The sequence below is a fragment of the Schistocerca nitens genome, chromosome 2, assembly GCF_023898315.1.
Source record: "Schistocerca nitens isolate TAMUIC-IGC-003100 chromosome 2, iqSchNite1.1, whole genome shotgun sequence".
NCBI classification, from domain to species: domain Eukaryota; kingdom Metazoa; phylum Arthropoda; class Insecta; order Orthoptera; family Acrididae; genus Schistocerca; species Schistocerca nitens.
The window spans coordinates 1,048,685,577-1,048,702,163 of record NC_064615.1 but is presented as its reverse complement, the minus strand read 5'-3'; positions in this window follow the sequence as shown (position 1 = coordinate 1,048,702,163).

The following is a 16,587-nucleotide window of genomic DNA, read 5'->3' as shown; positions in this document are numbered from 1 at the left end:
TCTATCGCAGATAAATACTTGTGACAGGCAAGATTATGAAGATGACTGCTGATACTTACATTCCCAGTAATTTAAGTTGTGCTCTTAGATGCCTGTCTAACCGCATACTCGGAAATCGCTACATATTCGGAAAAAAATGGTGAACTATTTCTGACAATAAAAAATATAAAGCTCACTGTCGGTTGTTTCACTCACAGCAATTTCATCTCGAACAATTTCATATTTCGTATTTTAAATACACGGAAATCACGAAATCATTACTGAGGAAGTGCGCTCTTACATGTAAGTAATAACGAATATTGCAGAAAAATCCTAACTTACACAAATAACAATGTCTCAGAACGTGTTGCATATATGAAGAGGAAAAAAAAATGCACCCACCCATGCACGAACCCGTGTCCTTTGGTATCGAATTTCCGTTGCGCCAACCATTTGGCCACCTCAAAAAATAGACACGCAGTGTCAATTCTTGTAGTATTGTGTAGAGGCGAAACGGTGCTGCACAGTTCATAAATGCGTGATAGTCTGGAAGTTCACACTCATGTAAACAGAGACGATGTCTTGGTAGGGTAGACCTTGGTAAGTTCGTGGCATTGCTTATTTCGTGATACTTTTTTGATTCCTCTTCACGGATTTATCAACCACGCTAGAAGTGCAGTCGCTGACCCACAAATAGCAGCACATGTCCCCTACCTGCAGCGGCATTTCACACCGCGCTACCAGCGCACTTGGCAGCACAGGAAGTTTTTTTCTTCCCTTGAGGGTAGTTGTCTATCGCTTTAGCGCTGCAGAATCCCATGTGTTTTCAAAGTGCTGATTGCTCCTCATATTAACAAGGTAACATTTTTTGATTTTGCACAGTTGTTTATGTGACAAAGATAAATTTTTCTGACTAAGGTTTGTGTTTTTGCGTTCGTTAGTTTAGACGTATTAGCCTTAGCTGCGCTAGTAAAATTCTTAACATTTTAACTGCCATCTTGCGCCGCCCTAGACAGTCTTCGCAAATGCTGGCTAATAAACGTATTTAAAAGCGGATATTTATTTATTTGTAGTAGCATGCCCGTGGTATAGATGGAGCACTTCATTTTAAACCAGATAATTTATTAAATTTACATATCACGAATTAACCAAGCTATCACGAGCTTAACCAGTTTTTTTCTTCTGCATATTAGATGCCTTCAAAATATCGCAAATATGCCAACCAAAATATTATTACAGCAGCAAGGTTGGTAAAAGAGGAGAAGTACTCAATTTACAAGGCATCAAAGCAATGTGAAGTGCCATGGTCTACCCTGAAAGACTTTCTTAGCTGGACTGAAAGTGAATGTGTAGGCCTACCTAAATTAGGGAAACCGTTTGCTTTACCTGTACAAATGGAACAAAGAATATGCAATTACATACTTTCCATGCAGGAATTAGGATTCGGATTGACTGTAATTCAGATTCGAAAGCTGGCATATAAGCTAGCTACAGCAACTGGTAGGAAACACCCCTTCAATGAAGAAGAACAAGCTGCAGGGGACTGATGGTGGAAAGATTTTAAAACACGTCATGGGCTTACCTTAAGAGTGCCTGAACATATAGCTGCTTATAGGTCTTCAATGGGAAATAGGTCAATAATTACTGACTTTTATCAAAAATTAGAAGCATTAGTCACAGATGGTCAAGAATCCAGGTCTCAGACCCAACAGAACTGATTTCCACAAATTGCTGAAACCTGCTTACTACAGTGCTTTCAGTCCTGAGACCATCATATCAGCTTTTAGGAAGACTAGGATATATCCATTTAATCCTGCCGCTGTGACTGATGAGCCAATAGCAACATCAAAGCTGACAGACAAACCTGCAGAAGACAATCTGGAACTAGCATTAGATGATTCAGAAAGTCATTCAGAGATGAATGAACTTCTTGCTCTGCCTGTCTTGACAGATGATGGTAACAAATGCAAGTGGAGGAGCAAGACAGATATCAAGGCAAAATGTGTGACTCCAATCCAAGAAGCAGCTCCCAAAAGAACCAGAGGTAGACCTATGCATTTTCTAAAATATTATCTCACGTGCTTCATTAACAGAGTTGAAAGTTGTTCCTTTGAGTTGTTGTTTATTTATTTTAATGAAATTCAGTGATTTGTAGGTAGGCCACGAAAGGAAGATACATCAAATCCACAACCGAGCACCTCTGGAGTGACAAAGAAGAGGACGACGGATTACAATAAATGTGGTTCCTGTGGCCACAGTCATTTAGAAGACGTGAGGAAAAAATCAGGGGCACTATGGATTCAGTGTAGTTTTTGTTTAATGTGGTACCATTCGAAGTGTCAACATACTTTTGAAGAGAGTGAGGACGTTTTTATGTGCAGCAAGTGTCAAAACCTTTCTGATGAAGACTAAAATGAGGCTTTCATTTAACTAGTAAATTCAATTCAGTGTTTTTGCTCATTACTTAGTCAGTACATTATCATTATTATCATAAATAAGCCTCAATGTCGTAAAATGTCGAAATAAAATCTTTTATAGAAATTGCTTTCATTATTTAATTAATGCATTATCACGAAATTTCCCAAGTAACGTCACGAACTTACCAAGGGGTATCAAGAAATAATCTACAAAATTCTTAGTTGATGAAATCATACGGGAGAGAATGTAGAATCAACTAAGCATAACATCGTGCATATTGAGTAATGCATTTAAGGACAGGCTTACATATGTAATTCAGCAAGCTTTTAAAATATTTTTATGTGCTTTAAATTAATTTAATACAGAAATCCTCGCGAAATTACCAAGGTTTACCCTATTTAATGTTCTTTAAACTCTTATTTGCATAAAAATAACGCATATTTTGAGAGAATATTGACTGAAAACGTCTAAGCATATTTCTTACAAACGAAAATAGTCTGTTATGAACTCACTTCCCAACCGGATGCGTCCTGTGGTGATTCTTTAGTAACACAATCACTTAAATCCAAAGCTAAAACACCTAAATATGTTTAAAATAACAAATTATAGGTGTATGTAAACCAGAGCTCACCGATCGATAGGGCCAGACCGAAATCCAAAACGTCTCGGTACAATTGTCGTAGAATCGGTAGGAGGACTCTTCGGTAACTAGTGTCAGAAGCTTACTGAATAGGATATTTTGATAAAGAACCGAAAATGACGTCACTACCGAGACTAACCTACTACACCGATCGGTATGAACGGTACAGAATAGGACTCCTGGCCTGCCCAGCCCCACTTACGGAATGCATTTATTTCGCATCGCATCTTATTTAGGCGACACTTCGTCTCCGGTTGTCGGGTCAGCTACCACTCACGAAAAACCCTTTTCTTTTCAGTGATGGCTTCCAGGATGGGGCGCGGGAGTTGCTTGTGGAAGTCGCGCGTCGGTTGTGGTCTTCTAGGCGTTGCTGCGTCTGCAGCTCGCAGCGTTTGCGTATTGAAAAAAGCGAGAGCGTTGTCTGCCCCCGGGTACCTGTTCCAGGTACTCTACCAATTCTGTACAGAACATATCTTTGTTTATGTTTCTGTAGTTTCGGCGGGGGGCGGGCAGCGCCGCGCCTATTACGTCCATGTCGAACACCACTGGTGGGTGGTCGGACTACAGGGCGCAGCGCGTTGTTGCGGCTGTGAATTCTCCGACGCCTTTCAATATTGCTATATCGAGGACGTCTGGTTGTCCTCTGTTGGGGGTAGATCGTGTTTTCGTAAGGCCCTATTACAAATGCGCTGTTCTTGTGCACAACTTGAAGCAGGCGACGACCGCTCGCGTTCGTGAGGCGAGAGTTCCAGTGAGCGTACTTTGCATTGATTAAAGTCACCCCCAATGAATAGCTTCCCGCCCATGGTCAGCAGCGAGTTGAAGTCCGCCTCCTTTAGGGTGCCTCTAGGTGGCCGATAGGCGGCGATAAACACTATCTGCCCAGTGGAAGTGTTCACCGACACTCCTGTAGCCTCTAGGGTGTCGAGATGTGGCAGCTGGACCCTATGGTGCCGAAGCGACGTTTTACTATACTGGGTGATCAAAAAGTCAGTATAAATTTGAAAACTGAATAAATCACGGAATAATGTAGATAGAGAGGTAGAAATTGACACACATGCTTGGAATGACATGGGGTTTCATTAGAACCAAAAAAATACAAACGTTCAACAAATGTCCGACAGATGGCCCTTCATCTGATCATAATAGCAATAATTAGCATAACAAAGTAAGATAAAGCAAAGATGATGTTCTTTACAGGAAGTGCTCAATATGTCCACCATCATTCCTCAACAATAGCTGTAGTCGAGGAATAATGTTGTGAACAGCACTATAAAGCATGTCCAGAGTTATGGTGAGGCACTGGCGTCGGATGTTGTCTTTCAGCATCCCTAGAGATGCCGGTCGATCACGATACACTTGCGACTTCAGGTAACTCCAAAACCAATAATCGCACGGACAGAGGTCTGGGGACCTGGGAGGCCAAGCATGACGAAAGTGGCGGCTGAGCACACGAGATCTTTCACGCGTCTAGCAATACTTTGTCGTTGTTTTTTTTTTTTTTTTGTTCTGATAAAACCCCATGTCATTCCAAGCGTGTGTGTCAATTTGTACCTCTCTATCTACATTATTCCGTGATTTATTCAGTTTTCCAATTTATACTGACTCTTTGATCACCCGGTAAATGGCGGTGCCCCCTCCTGCCATAGGCCTATCAGTCCGGTGACAGCTATAGTTGCCTGATTTGACCTGTACCCCCTGCTACAGGTGAGTCTCACAGACGATGCAGATGTCAATCACCTCGTCCCTGAAAAACTGCCTGAATTAGTCCTGGGGGAATAAACTATTTGCATTAAAAATGCAGAAAGTGAGGCCGTGAATGTGGGCGTTATTCGTGGCTGGCGGGAAAGGCGATACTGGCCTGGATGGCCACCGTAACTGCTGTGAGCAGGACAGGGAGCTTCTAGGAGTGTGTTAAGCGAAGTTAGTAACGTCGCAGGTCTGCTACGTTCTCTTTGGGAGCTGGTGTTGTTCCTTGCGCGACTCCTTGGGCAGGGGCAAGAGAATTTTCGACCTGTGATATCTGCCTCGTGAGACGCGGCCGGGGGGTGGGGGTGGGGCATTCCCTATGCGGTCTGCACCCACGCGCATTACCTCCGTTGGCAGTTGACGTGCCTGCGTCAGTAGCCGCGATCATAGGCGTCTCTTGCACTTTGTGATGGCGAGGTGGGTCTGGGGAGTTGCCTTTCGCGACACTGGAGTAGGTGGCACCATGCTGTACCCACCTGCTCTGTGTCGCCTCTCCTCGTGGCCCGTTTCCTCGTTTGCTAAGTGGTATTCGTTGCAATTGCAGCACTGCAGTTTGTCCGTTTTCGGTTTTGGGCGGTCTCTGCTGTGGTGGTTGCCCGCACACTTAAGACATCTAGCCGGTATGTTACAGTAGCGCGCAACGTGATCGAACCTTTGGCAGGTAAAGCATTGTGCTCTCCTGCCCTTTGCCCTCAACAGTTCTATTTCAACTGGCACGTTGGCTACCCCTTTCACTTGGAAAATTTTCCGGTTCTGTATGTTGTCGACCAGGACGACTATGAACACTGGCATGTCCGGGGCGACTTCATGAGACTCGCCGACCTAACTTCAAAGTCAATGGCAGCCAGTTCTTCCTTAATGTGGGCTGGTGCCATCTTCATGGGAAGTCGGCGGAAGACCTCCTTCAGAAGTATGAGTGCTTCCGTGGAGTGGGTGAAGTGGTGGCACTATCACGTTTCAGTGAGCCTCTGTCGAGAGACTGCTGCCGTGGCGTCCTCGGGAGGATTAGCTTCTCTTTCCTACTCTCGCCTGTGCTTTGCTGAGGCAGTTGCGCAGGTGGGGGGAGTACTCTGGTAGGGAGAGAAGGCCCTGCATTGAGGTAAGCTGTTGTCGCCGTACTGTCACTCGTCTTCGGATCTATTATGGCTATGATGGAGCCTCCAGCCTGCTGGACGACTCTCGCACCTAGTATTTGCAGTGGGTCCATGTCCGGAGCGCGGAAGACAAAGAAGGAAGACAAAACTGCAAGGGAATGCCGGTGCGTCGCCTTCGTTGGCACCGCCACACGTATCCAGCGACACCAACCGGCCCTAGAGCCTAACACTGGCCAGCGACCAGACCCTGACATGAAATAATTCCCTACGCCTCTGGGGCGGGGGGCTGCAGCAAGGTACTAGAACCGGTCGGAAAAGCGGCGCGCGGCAGCGAGAAGACGCGAGCCAAAACGCGCCACCCACAACCGACAATGACTATTTTCCCAACGGCTGTAGTAAATACAGCCTCTGGTGTCCCAGTCTTACTGCTACCTCATTCCCGATTTCAAAAAATTAGGAGCTCAGAAGCCTTAGTCTTCGGAACACACGGTTATGAACCAGCGTATGTCCACACCGAAAAATTCCGCAAGCGGATTCCTATAACTATGCAACTGTGCGATGGAGTGAACTAGCGCAGCCCAGCACATGCGTCCGCTCACCGTGGCAGATACTCAGGGAATTTTTTTTTTAACTCTCATTCCTTCACCAGAAGGTTGTAGGTGGGCTCATGTGGTCTGCCTCTCTCTCACCTTTTACTCTCCCCTCCTTGGGGAACTGTATGGAGGAATTTATAGCCTGTTGGCTTTTACTCCACAATGTATGTTGTGTGTGAGTTACTTGGATAGTTTTGACTGTCTGTGTATTGTGGTGGTGTTCTGATGGTGTCTTGTACTTACCTGAGGTTGGCGAGATGTTGGGTATTTTAAGGTTTAAGAATTTGTGTTAGGACTTGGAGATTTAGGGATTTTTCTCTTCGACTTAGTCGTGAAAGATCGTCTTAGGGCGTTTGCGCTTATCACGGGACATATCATAACGACCTATGGAGTGGATGAGATTATTTCCAGATCTTGGAATCTTTCTTGAGGAGTTGGATTTCGGAAGCGGTGTGCTGATCGTCGATGGGGAATCCCATGGGTAGATGCAGTGCCCTCCCGAGGGCGCAGTTCTGCAGTCTCTGCAGTTATTCCAGATTCTGCTTCACCGTGTATCCACAGACAATGCACGCATATTCCATTACTGGGCGTATGAATGCCTGGTAGACATTTACTCCTACAGAGCAAGGAAGGCAGCTGGTTGTGTTGAGTACTGGCTATGGGATGGACATTCTGGCACAGACCTTCCTGTGGGCCTCATCTATATGGGGTTTCCACGTTACTCTCGAGTCCAAGGTTACGCCGAGATACTTGGGGGATCAGCACCAGGGGAGTCGGGATCCACGTAGGTGCAGGTGAAGGGGAGGGCATTGAGGGGGTCCGCGTCTCCCGAGCCTCTGGGTGATCAGCATAGCCTGTCTCTTTTCAGGGTTGATGGTGTTGTGCCAGTAACGGGCCCAGGTTTCTGTGTTATCTAAAACCCTTTGTAGCCTTCGAATGATCAGGTCCTTGTTTGCATTTCCTGTGTAGAAGGCTGTGTCGTCTGCGTACTGTGCAGTGTGCACCAGGGGCGCCATTGGTGTGTCCACAGTGTACAGACTGCTCAGAATGGGTCCCAAGACCGATCTCTGTGGCACCCCAGCATGAATACGCCTTTTGGTGGAGGTGGTGGTTTCTACTTTGAAAGAGAAAGACCTATCTGTGACACTGCTTTTGATCTGCTTAACTATGCTCCCGGGGAACCCTTGTGTGTACAACTTGTAGAGTAGCCCTCCATGCCATACTGAGTCGAAGGCTTTGGCTACATCTAGCAGCACTATCCCGCAGTTGCCTCTGTGTTTGAAGCCCTCTGTGGCTGCTACAACCACTCTCATGCGGGGCAGAGTGGTTCTGCTGGAATCCGAATTGGAAACCCTGCAGAAGTTGCTCTCTGGTAATATGTTACTGTATGGGTGTTAGGAAGAGGCGTTCATAGATCTTGCTGAGAGTTGGCAAGAGGCTAATCAGCCTGAAGTGCTGCAAGCTGGGAACTTGCGGGAAAGAGTAATCTCATTGAAGACATTCGCGAGGTGTGTGATCGCCAAGGGTGGGAAGCTTTAGCTAACTGATTGGTGACACTGTCATGTCCTGGCGCCTTTCTTTTTGGGAGGGACCTAACTACTTTTGCCATGTCTTCAGGGGCGAAAAGTGGGGGTTCGTCGGCTGGGTCCTCCTCAGCATTGAGGAAGGCAGCCAGTTGACAACAGTCTACATCTTCATGTTCTTCATCCTGGGGTTCTGCCGATTGAAGTTGCTTCTCGAAGGAGTCGGCGAGGGCGTTGACCTTTTCAGCATGACTGTAGGCCATACCCCGCTGACCATGCAGTGGCGGCATCCTAGTGCGTCTTTTTGTGAATTGCTTGGTTGCTTGCCATAGTGTGTGACCGTCTACTTTGAGAGTTGTGAGGCGGTTTTGCCATTGCTCGTTTCTGTGCTCACTGAGCGCTACCTTCAGCTCTCTCTGTAGACGAATGAGCAGCCTCCTGGTGGCCTGATTTCTGGTGATCTTCCGCTCTTTTGGCACTCTGTTGATGTGCCGGATTTGGGCTAGCAAATGTTCCACGAGTTGTACTTGCGGGGGCGAGCCATCCCTTTGTGGGGGAGTGGCCTCTCCCGCTGCCTGCAAGATGGTACCTGTTACGTCTTGTAGCACTTGTTCTACTGTTGCGGCAGTAGGTGGCGGGGCGCGAGCGATAGCAGAGGCGACAGTTTGTCGGTATCGCTCCCAGTCTGTAAGTTTGTAAGATGTTTGGTACCCATTCTCCCACATCGACCTCTAGAATCACTGTGTTGTGGTTGGAGGACACTCTGTTGATTGTCCTTGATGCCAAACACCCCGTGATCCTCTTTGTGAGGGCTATGTCTAACACATAGGGCAGAGCTCCATGTTTTGGAAAATGTGTGGTCTCGACTAGACCCCATGTTTCGAAGTGGTGGTTGTGTTCTAATTGTTACAGTTTGTCGCATGTTCTGGAGGTTACTCTTGAGTTCCAGTTGGGGTGTTTGGCACTGAAGTCATCTCCTGTTACGAGTTTGCCTTCAATTTGCCGTAGAGCAGTTGTCTCCCTTGTCCATGATCCTCTTAGTGAGGGCTATGTCTAACACTTGGGGCAGACCTCCATTTTTTGGAATGTGTGGTCTCGACCAGACCCCATGTTTCGAAGTGGTGGTTGTGCGCTAGTTGTTACAGTTTGTCGCCTGTTCTGGAGGTTACTCTTGAGTTCCAGTTGGGGTGTTTGGCATTGAAGTCATCTCCTGTTACGAGTTTGCCTTCAATTTGCCCTAGAGCAGCTATGTCTCCCTTGTCTATCTCGTCTTGTGAGGGTCGGTAGATTGCAACAATTGTTAGGGGCTGGTGGCAGCGGTTACTTCCACCGCCACTGCTTCGATTCTGTTGGTTGCTGGTAAGAATACCTGGTGGTGGGGGATCCTTCTTTTTATGTATATGGCCATTCCTCCTACTTGGGTTGGCTGTCTTTACGGTAGCTAACGTAGTTGGGAACTGTCGCTGTTATTCCCGGTTTTAGGTGGGTTTCCCCCATCATGCATATGTCGATGGAGAACTCCTTAATGAGTTCTCTGAACTCGGCCTCTTGATTAACAATGCCATGTGCATTAAAGTCACACATTGTCAGGCTTTGGATATTTGGTCATCTATCCATGATAGGGTTTTGAAACTACGCTGCATTCAGGGCAACGAGGATCTGTGTGTTCTGCTTCTGGGCCTCATTTCCATGATGACGTTCATGGTCTGGACTATAGTACCTAACAACTGATCCGAGGGGGTGGACTGAGTGTGTGGTTCCCTAGAGCTTCCTGTCTTGGTGGACCTTGTTGTTCAAAAAATGGTTCAAATGGCTCTGAGCACTATGGGACTTAACATCTATGATCATCAGTCCCCTAGAACTGAAAACTACTTAAACCTAACTAACCTAAGGACAGCACACAACACCCAGCCATCACGAGGCAGAGAAAATCCCTGACCCCGCCGGGAATCGAACCCGGGAACCCGGGCGTGGGAAGCGAGAACGCTACCGCACGACCACGAGATGCGGGCGACCTTGTTGTTGTTTTTGTGTCTTTCCTGTTCTTGTTCTTGTGACTGTGTTTGGTGTTGTGGTGATAGGGCTTCTCGAAGAAGAGACTACTTCCGCTTATGTTGCCCTTTGTGTGTCTGGTCTTGGTTTTACTCAAGTCTTGTCCGTGTTTTGACATGTTTGTTTCTTTGTGTGGCTAGATGGGGTGGTGGTGTCTTGTTTGCATGTGTGGAGGGTGGCCTTTGCACCCTTTTCCTGCTGTGTCTTTTGTGGACCTCGCAACTTTGGTAACTCGCTGTATGGTTTTTGCCACACAGCATGCATGTAATTTGCGGATCTGTGAGTTTGATAGTGCATACTCTGGTGTCGTGGGGTTTGGCCCACTTTCTCCATCGCATTGCCATATTGCAGTATGGAGCTATATTGTTTATTCCCTGACACCTGAAGCACTGCACTGTCTTATTTCTGCAGCGCAGGGGCTCTGTGGTGACAGGGACGGCCATAACCTCCTTGATTTCCCTTTTGTTCTGGGGTATATCAGGGAGAGTCACCTGATACAATGGCCACTTGCTTTCCGCCCCGAAGTTGCCCATCTGTTAAACGGCTTTGACTACATCCCTCTGAACAGTCAATTCTGTTTTGAACACCTGGGGGGACAGCCGTCTCGGGAGGTCCCTGATAACTATGTTTTTGTGCTCAAGAGTGTTTAGTGTTGTTTTAATCTTGTCTCCTCCAGCTGGCTTGACTTCAAAATTATCACCTTTCATAGCTGTTTTTATTAAGTCGTAGAGTTCCTCAAAGTTATGGGGAAACTCTGTGATGATTGGGGGGGGGGGGGGCGTGGTGGTGGGATGAGCTCTCACAGAAAGCCCTTGCCAGATCTTTGAATCTTTCTTTGAGGAGGGGAATTTCGGAGGCGTGCTGATCGTCGATGGGGAATCCCATGGGTAGATGCAGTAACTTCCTGAGGGGGCGGTTCTGCAGTATCTGGAGCTTGTCCAGATGCTGCTCCACCACGTATTCCCAGACAGGGCATGCATATTCCATTACTGGGTGTATGAGTGCCTGGTAAACATTTACTCCTACAGAGCAAGGAAGGGAGCTGGTTGTGTTGAGGACTGGGTATAGAATGGACATTCTGTCACAGACCTTCCTGTGGATCTCATCTATATGGGGTTTTCACGTTACTCTCCAGTCCAAGGCTGCGCTGAGATACCTGGAGGGTCTGTGGCAGGGGAGTCGGGATCCACGTAGGTGCAGGTGAAGGTGAGGGCATTGAGAGGGTCCGCGTCTCCCAAGCCTCTGGGTGATCAGCACAGCCTGTCTATTTTCAGGCTTGATGGTGATGCGCCAGCGATGGGCACAGGTATCTGTGTTATCTAAAACCCTTTGTAGCCTGCGAATGACCAGGTCCTTATTCGCATTTCGAGTGTAAAAGGCTGTGTCGTCAGCATACTGTGCAGTGTGCACAAGGGAAGCTGTATACAGACTGTACAAAACGGGCCCCAGGACCTATCCCTGTGGCACCCCAGCACGAAAACTCATTTTGGTCGAGGTGGTTGTTTCTACCTATACAGAGAAAGTTCTGTTCATGGGATAGTTTTGGATTAGTCTGACTGTGACTTGTATAATAGCACTTTATGCCATACTGAGATGAAGACTTTGGCTACATCAAGTAGCACTATCCTGCAGTAGCCTCTGTTGTTGAAGCGCTCGGTGGCTGCTTCTCATGATCTGTTGTGGGGCAGAGTGCTCCTGTCAGAATTTGAGTTGGAAATCTAACAGGTCGCTCGTTGGTGATGTGATCTCGTATGGGTATTAGCAGGAGGTGCTCATAGATCTTGCTGAGAGTTGGCAAAAGTTTAATCGGCCTGTAGTGCTGCAAGAATAAAGTGGTCTTTCCCTGGTTTATGTATCGCGACCACTTCCACGTGTTTCCAGTGAGCTGGGAACTCGCGGGTACGAGTAATCTCATTGAAGACGTCCGCGAGGTGTTCGATAGCCGAGGGTGGAAGGTTTTTAACTAGGTGGTTGGTGACACTGTCGTGACTTGGCGCCTTTTTCGTAGGGAGGGACCTAATAGCTTTTGCCACGTCTTTGGGGGCGAAAAGTGGGGGTTCGTCCTCTGAATCCTCCTCAGCGTTGAGGAAGACAGCCAGTTGACGACGGACTTCCTCTTCATGTTCATCGTCCTGGGGTTTTGCCGATTGAAACTGCTTCTCAAAGATGTCGGCGAGGCCGTTGGCCTTTTCAGCATGTCTGTAGGCCAGACCCCTTTCGCTGTGCAGTGGAGGCAACGTAGCGCTTCTTTACGTAAATTGCTTGGTTGCTTGCCATAGTGTGTGATCGTCTACTATGAGGGTTGTGAGACGGTTTCGCCATTGCTGGTTTCTGTTCTCATTGAGCGCTACCTGCAGCTCTCTCTGTAGACGATTGTGCAGCCTCCTGGTGGCCTGATTTCTGGTGATCTTCCACTCTTTTGCCACTCTGCTCTTATGTCGGATTTGGGCAAGCAAATGTTCCAGGGGTTGTACTTGTGGGGGCGTGCCATCCCTTTTTGGGGGAGTGGCAGCTTCCACTGCCTTCAAGATGGTACCTGTTAGGTCTTGTCCCGTTTGTTCTACTGTTACGGCAGTAGGAGGTGGAGCGTTGGCGATATAGGAGGCGACAGTTTCTCAGTCTCGCTCGCAGTCTGTACGTTTGTAGGACGTCTAGTACCATGGGAGTGCTACCCATTCTCCCACATCGACCTCTAGAATCACTGGGTTGTGATTGGAGGACATTCTGTTGATTGTCCTTGCGGTCACAAACCCTGCGATCCTCCTAGTGAGGGCTATGTCCAACACATCGAACCTACATTTTTTGGAAAATGTGTGGGCTCAACTGGACCCCATGTTTGGAAGTGGTGGTCGCGCGCTAGTCATTGCAGTTTGGCGCCTACTCTGGAGGTTACTCTAGAGTTCCAGTTGGGGTGTTTGGCAATGAAGTCGCCTCCTATTATGAATTTGCCATAGTGCAGCTATATCTCCCTCGTTTGTGTCATCTTGTGGGGGTCGGTAACTTGCAACAATTGTTAGGGCTCCAGTGGCAGTGGTTACTTCCACCGCCACTCCTTCGATTTTATTGGTAGCTGGTATGAATACCTGGTGATGGGGGATCCCTGTTATTATGTAAGTGGCCACTCCTCCACCTTGAGTTGGCCAATCTTTACGGTAGCTAACATAGTTGAGCACTGTCGCTTTTATTCCCGGTTTTAGGTGGGTTTCCCCCATCATGCATATGTCGATGGAGAACTCCTTCAAGATTTCTCTGAACTCGACCTCTTGATTAACAATGTCGTCTGCGTTAAAGACACATTGTCAGGCCTTTGATATTTGGTCGTCTGTTCATGATAGGGTTTTGTAGCTACTGAGGAAGTCGCAGAGGGGAGCAACTGCTGGACTGCTGCTTCTGAGCCTGCCTGAATTCCTTCATTTCCATGACGAGGTTCATGGTGTGGACCGTAATGCCTAACAATTGATCAGAGTGGGTGGTGTGAGTGTGTGATTGCCTAGAGCTTCCTCTGTCTTGGTGGACCTGGTTGTTGTTGTGTTTTTCCCGTTGTTGTTCTTGCGTGTGTGTCTGGTGTTGTGGTGACAGGGCTTGCGTTGATTTCTCGACTTTTCCGTGGTTCTTTGGTAGAGAGACCACTTCTGCATATGTTGCCCTTGGAATGTCAGGCCTTGGTTTTACCCACGTTTTGTCTGTGTGTGCTGTCCTGTTTTGTCTCTCTGTGTGGTTTGATGGGGTGGCAGTGTCTTGTTTACGTGCGTGTGTGTGTGGGGGGGGGGGGGGGGTGCAGCCTTCGCACCCTTTGCCTTCTCTGTGTGTTTTATGTGGACCTCACAGCCTTGGTATCCTGCCATGTTGTTTTTCCCACACAGCACACACCTCATCTGCGGGTCTTTCTGTTTTGCAAGTCCTGGTGTCGTGGGGTTCGGCGCATTTTCTACGGCGCACAGGCATCAGGCAGTGGGTGGCAATGTGATCCAGTCCCTGACATCTGAAGCACTGCACCACCTTGTTCTTGCAGCGGAGTGGCTCCGTAGTGACAGGGACTGCCAAAACAGCTTTGATCTCGCGCGTGTTCTGCGGTATGTCCAGCAGAGTGACTTGGAGTAATGGCAACTTACTCTCTGCCGCATTTTTGCCCATCTGATCGACAGTTTTGACAACAAATCCCGGCAAGTCTGTCTTGACTGCCTGGGCCGAGAGCCGTCTGGTCAGGTCCCTAATGACAATGTTTTTGTTCCTTGTCTTGGTGATGGGGAACGTTTAATGGGGTATATTTTTGTCTGTGAGGGCCTTTTTAATGGTGTTGTAGTCTTCGATGTCGTGTAGAGTGATCTTTATTTTGTCCCCCCCCCCCCTGTTGGTTTCGCTGTGAAGTTGTCACCGAGCTCATTGTCAGTGTTATTTATGTCCGTCAGTCGGTCTTCGATTCCTTGCGCCGACGGTCCGATTGCGGCCCCCGACAATCCGTTTGCGGGTCACACTGAAAATTCGATTCACCTTATCAGCGAGAAATTCGGCCCCGAGTTGACACAATTTTTCTGGCTCATACTTACATCCACATACTTCATCTTCAATGGCCAATACTACGAACAGACCGACGTTGTGACTATGGAGAGCCCTCTCTCACCAGTGGTAGCCAACTTATTTATGGAGAGTTTCGAAAAGGAGGCACTACAATCGGCTGAACGGAAACCTGGTTTTTTTCCGATACGCGGTCGACACGTTTGTCATCTGGCCCCATGGGCCTGATCATCTGCAGACGCTTTTAGAACATCTAAATTCCGTCCACGACAACATATGGTTCCCCATGGAAATCGAGAAGAAAGGGAAATTACCCTTTCTTGATGTAGAGCGAAGATCAAGCGGCACACTGGGTCATAGCGTGTACCGCAAGCCTACACATACGGACTTATATTTACATGCCTCCAGTTGCCACCATCATCCACGACTCAATGGGATGCTCAACACACTGGTTCACAGGGCATACTCGGTATCGGATGAACAAAATCTGCACAAAGAACTCATACACCTAGAAAATGAGTTCCGCAAGAACGGGTACAGGAATAGACAGATCCAGACAGGCTTCAGACGATGAACACGCAACCAAGATGATGAACAGTCAAAAGATCAGAAACCCGGCCTTGCCTTTCTACAGTATCCAGGCAACGTGACGTCAAAACTTGGGAGACTGCTAAAACAACACAAAATTGACATGGTCTACTGACCACCGCCCAAGATACGCGCCTTACTGGGGACAGTAAATGACGGATTTGGCCTCAAGGAAGCGGGCGTATATAGTATTGCATGTGGTTGCGGCAAACCCTACATCGGTCAAACAATCCGAAGTCGCCGCAAAGAACACCAACGCCACACGCGCCTAGGCCAGCGCAACAAATCGGCACTGGCACAACACTGCTTGGAAACTGGACACAACGCGAAATACGAAGAGACCAAGATTCTGGGCCCTACCAGCTCCTACTGGGACAGCAAACTCAAGGAGGCCATTGAAATTCGCGTAGCGAACAATCTCATAAACTGAGACACAGGTTTTCAACTGAGCAAGGCATGGAAACCCTTACTTCCCACCATCAAGGAGTCACGCCTCAAGCGAACACAAGACCCTTCCACGACAGCCGCCGGGGACTCTCCACGGGATTTTGCATCTTCCACCACCCAGCGCGACGGAGCGGACAGATGTTGGCGCCCACAATCGAAATGTCGGCGGCCGCAATCGGACCGTCGACGAAGGGAATCGAAGCCCGACTGACGGACAAAAATAACACTGACAATGAGCAGATAGACAAGCTTGTTGTTAAAACTGTCAATCATATGGGCAACAATCGGGCACAGAGTAAGTGGCCATTATTTCAAGTCACATCGCTGGACATAACCCAGAACAGGCGCGAGATCAAAGCTGTTCTGTGAATCCCTGTCACGATGGAGCCACTCCACCACAAGAACGAGGTGGTGCAATGCTTCAGGTGTCAGGGATTGGACCACATAGCCGCCCACTGCCAGATGCCCGTGCGCTGCAGAAAATGCGCCGAACCCCACGACACTAGGACTTACACAATGAAACACATGGACCCGCAGATCAGGTGCGCGCTATGCGGGAATAACCACACAGCAGGATACCAAGGCTGCAAAGTCCACAAAAAACACTCACAGAAGGCAAAGGGTGCGAAGGCCGCCCCCACACACGAAAACAAGACACCACGACCCCATCAAACCACACAGAGAGACAAAACAGATCAACACACATAACCAAACCTTGGGTAAAATCAAGACCAGACACACCAAGGGCAACATACGTGGAAGTGGTTTCTCCTTTGACAAGCCATGACAACATAGCCCTATCACCGCAACACCAAAAACAATCACAAAAACAACATCGGGAAAGATACAAAAACTCATAATAGGAGGCGACTTCAAAGCCAAACACCCCAATTGGAACTGTAGAGCAGGCGCAAAAATGCAATGACTAGCACGCGATCGCCACTTCGAAACATGGGGTCCGATCGAGCCCACACATTTTCCAAAAAATG